Source organism: Rutidosis leptorrhynchoides, chromosome 6, assembly GCF_046630445.1.
Source record: "Rutidosis leptorrhynchoides isolate AG116_Rl617_1_P2 chromosome 6, CSIRO_AGI_Rlap_v1, whole genome shotgun sequence".
NCBI classification, from domain to species: domain Eukaryota; kingdom Viridiplantae; phylum Streptophyta; class Magnoliopsida; order Asterales; family Asteraceae; genus Rutidosis; species Rutidosis leptorrhynchoides.
This window is the reverse complement of record NC_092338.1, coordinates 221,355,484-221,360,150: the sequence shown is the minus strand read 5'-3', so window position 1 is coordinate 221,360,150 and position 4,667 is coordinate 221,355,484. Positions and strand designations below refer to the sequence as shown.

General features: G+C 33.4%; 1 non-coding gene across 1 annotated transcript; it reads left to right on the top strand.

The window, feature by feature from the left end:
- Nucleotides 1-950: 950 nt before the first annotated feature.
- LOC139856503 (small nucleolar RNA R71) lies at nucleotides 951-1,057 on the top strand. Its single transcript, XR_011761980.1, has one exon. It is a non-coding gene; the product is annotated as a small nucleolar RNA R71 (small nucleolar RNA).
- The last annotated feature ends 3,610 nt before the right edge of the window (nucleotides 1,058-4,667 follow it).

Genomic DNA, 4,667 nt, shown 5'->3' with positions numbered 1-4,667 from the left:
GAATATGAGTGAGAGGCTTTGGAATCTCTGGGTTAATGGTTAACCCAGTTCGCGTAGTGATTGAATTAACTTGCGAAATATTACTTGAATTTTAAGTTTCCTTACCCTTTGGGTTTGGTTGCGTGTTGGATGGTAAAGTGCCCAATTGCCTTTCAGCAAGTAATTGGGATATTCTTCCCATATCTCTTTCAAGGTTTTGAATTGAAGCTTGATGATTCCTTTATACTTGCTCGTTTTCCGTTTGGGATTGATGAAGTTGTCTCTTCACTTGCTCATTCGTTTCTGATTGACTTTTGACAAAATTCATCATAACTTCTTCAAAGTTAGATTTCTTCTCTACTGGTTGCGTGTTATGATTTTGTTGTTGATATGATATTTGAGGTTACGGTTGTTGTTGGAAATTTTGTTGAGGTGGAAATGGAGGTTGGTTTCTATTGAAAAAGCCAGGTGGTCCATTTCTTTGAAAAGCAAAATTCTTCGGGTTTTGATATCCTGGGTTTGCAGGTTGATAATTAGAATTTCCTCTTTGAAAATTTCCTTGTCTTTGATTGGCCATAAAATTAACTTGTGCTACTGAGTTCATTGGCCGATCATTGATATCACAATCTTTTGTGAAATGTGGTTGTCCACAGATTTCACATCCTACTTGTAATTCTAAAACTCTTGAATTTAGTTTCTCTATTTCTCTTCCAAACTTTTTGAATTGATTCGACAGTGAAGCTATGGTTGTGTTTTTGTCTTCATTTTCTTCAAGGCTTGCCACCGTCCTTCTAGGTAGTTGATCTCTAGAAGGTGTCCATTTAAAAGTATAAACTGACATGTCTTCTAACATGTCATACACTTGATTTGGTGATTTGTACATAAATACTCCTCCAGCGGAGGAATCTAATATACCGCGAGTATGTTCATCAATACCACGATAAAAAGTTTAAACTAGTTGCCCTTTTTTCAATCCGTGTTGCGGACAATTTCGTAACATTCTTTTTAATCTTTCCCATGCATCATAAAGATTTTCATCCGACTTTTGTTTAAAAGTGGTGATTTCAGTTCTAAGTCTTTCGGCTTTTGCCGGTGGGAAAAATCGGGTAATGAATTTTTCTCTTAATTCGTTAAAAGTTGTGATAGAATCAGGTTTTGATGCTTTCAACCATGCTTTTGCGTCTCCGATTAACGAGTACGGAAAAGTTCTTAACTTAAATGCATCTGAAGAAACATCTTTGTTTTTGTACAGTTCACATAAATCTTCAAAAGCTTCTAAATGTTCTATCGGATTGTTATTAAGTCTTCCGTCGAATTAGTTTTCACGAACCATGTGCATAAACTGCCCCTTGACTTCCCAGTTCTCACCCTCAATTTTAGGTCTTCTTATAGGTGCAAGAGCGAGAGGGGGAACAGTTTGTCTGGTATTCCACATCGGTAGATCATTTGGATCAGGTGTTAGTTCAGCCATTTCTTCTTTAATGACGATGGTTTCCGGTTCAGTTTTGATTTCTGGTTGACCACTAGTGTTTCCTACTTGTTTTTTGATATTTTTCGGTGTTTTCGGTTGACTAGTACTACCTAATTTTTTTTGTTTTTCTTGTTTTAATCTTTTGTTCAAGATTCTTTCAGGTTCTGGATTAAGTGCAACGAGTTTAGGATTTCCTGAACGGGTCATACAATTACAAAATTGTATGTAGTATTGAAGGATTTATTCACTAAGTGTATGAACATTGAACTTTCTGGAAAATGAATTTTCACGAAAGGATCGAATAACTAAAAATAATGATAAAAGCCTTTAAACAAACAGATTTTCCTTCTGATTTTGCCCACGTTTTGAATAGCCAAAAGATGCAGCAGAGGGGTAGGATTCATTTGGTCTCAATATAATTGAGTACTGTTTGGCTCCAATAACCCAGTCCACGTACAAATCCAACTATTACTACGAATCAGAAAAATTATCTATTTATTTAACTGCCAACTTCCCTGGCAGCGGCGCCAAAAAGTTGTTGTGCTTGAAGATCGTGTCCTTTTATTTTGATCGAATTTAGATTGAATTTATTACACGAATTGGTTGTGATTATATGGTGTTCTTATGATTTCGGATTGATTTCATACATATAGGCAACTTTGTCCTATCCGTATAGTAATAGTTTATTTGGTAAATCCGGTTCGTTCCACAGGGAAATGGAGTTTTCAAGGTTTTAATCGCTAAAAGTTAATCTATTAAAAGGGGGATTTTGGATTAGGGTTTACTACTTAATTGAACGGAATTTAAATTTAACTAAAACGAAATAACTAAATTAACGACAATAAAAATACAATTTAACTAATTTGAAAAAATAGAAGAAATAAGGTTTTTCATGGCAATATAGCAAAATAGTAAAAAGTAATTAAAATTTACTATATGGTAAAAAGTGAAATTGAAGAGATTTAAAATAATTTAAAGTAGTGGCTACTAAAATATGTCCCCTCTGGATTTATGGATTGTTTTTAACTCCGGTTATGATGTTTTAATATATATCCTTATATTTTATCTTCCGATTTATAAAGATTAAACTAACTAAAATTAAACCTAACTTTCATTTCGATCTCGTTTTAGCGAATTAAATTATACCCCGATTATTTAAATTAAGATTTAATCCAGTTTTTACTTTCGTTAAAACCAAAATTATAACGGTCTTACCCTTTTTATAATTACACGATTATATAAGCTATAATATTACCCAAACCATCGAATCACACTTCTAAATTGTTGTCAATAATTTGTCCATATGTCCGTCTAGATCACCGAGGTGTTGAAGCATAATTTATGTCAATTTAACGCACTTTCGTTTATCAATTTTAATAAATTATGTGATAAGGGTGAAAATATTAAATTATATAACAATGGGTCGGTGATTAAACTTAATATTAAAAATAGTCAAAGTTACATCATAATATTATAATATGGTTCAATCCATTTGTCCAGAGGTTCTACATTTTAGTTACCACTATGGATATTTAGTTGGACATTATAACGGCGTAAAAATATAAATTATATAAAATGGACATAATAACAATAATAAATAAATAACAATAATAAAGACGATAATAATAAATATTACGATAACAATAATAATAATAATAATAATAATAATAATAATAATAATAATAACAATAGTAATAACAACGATAATAACGATACGCGAAAATAAAGTTGGGACGTGGAGACTTACAGTGAGTTGGAACGGTAAAAAGCGATATTATTAGCGTAGTGGTACACGGACAGAACTCCGACTTAAAACCCATAAATTAAACGTTACAATAACTTTATTATTAAAATAAACTTAAATTAAAATTATAATTATAAATATAAATATAAGTATGCAGAGAAGAAATGAAAATATTGGGTATAAAACTCTCGATCAAACTGCCTTTTTATAGGATTTTGGCCTGCTACAGTAACCCATGCGATCGCATGGGTTTTATGCCTATTTCCCATGCGATCGCATGGCCGCCAGATCCAGCTCACATATTTTTTATACACTAGCTTGTCGACATATTTAATAAATATATATAATATATATTTAATTTTATATAATTATATATATATATTATATTATATTCTTGTGCATAGTTGACTCATAATTTTGGCTCCGATGTCTCGTACATTTACGCCCGATTTATGTCTCAGTCCCGGTTTCTCGAACGTCTTTTCGTACAATTTAATATCGTGTAATTTGCGTTCCGCGACTTGTATTCTTGTCAATCTTTAGACGTTTTTCTTCAATAATTTAAACCACTTGGAGTGTAACTTGTACGTTTGAGCATTTTGGACGTTTTTGCCTTTTAAATCTTCGTTTTCGACTTTAATTCTTCATTTTTGAGCGATCTTCGTCTTTCGTCTTCGCACTTATTTATTTAAACAATTATAACTAAAAATAAGGAAATTACAATTAAAAACATTACATTTTGGAACCATATTGCGTCTAAATATATGTTCGTTTTAAGCAATATCAGTCTCTTTCCTAATGATAGGATGTCAAGCTCAAGTGTTAACAAGCCCAACAAGGTAACTCACAAAACTACCACCGAAGTAGGTGTTGGACACTCTTCAACTTCGAGACCTGTTCGAAGTCCTTTCTACTGTCCTGCCTCACCGTCACCAAACTATAGCCCAAATATTATTCCTAATGGGTCTCCTCAATACTACCCAACTCCGAGAATCGAAGATAAAGGAAAATGTCATGAAGAGGTTGGTCCGTCAAGAAAGAGAGCCCGGTCTCCTTTTTATGATGGTGCTAAGTATGAATCATGAGTCTACGAAATGATACCGAGAGGAACATTGGAGGTTTGCTTTGCCACGTGGCGAGAATGGAGGTTAAAATGGAGAAACTTATGGAAGAAAACGTAAAGCTAAGAAAAGAGTTAATGATGCTAAGGTGTGAAGAAGAACGCAACACCCGTTAGGGGAAGCAATCCCTTGCTTACCTCAAGGAGGATATTGACGTCCAAATGAAAATGGAAAGAAGTTGAGTCGACAAACACCTTGCTTTAAGAGAGTACGACACCAATACCGTTAACAGTCGTGTTACCAACCTTTACGACAATCTCGAGTACCTCTACGAAAAGCAAAAAGAAAAGAACGAGCGATATGAGAAGTTTATGAAAGTGTCTCTAGACTCTCAAACCGAAAGGCTAGAGAA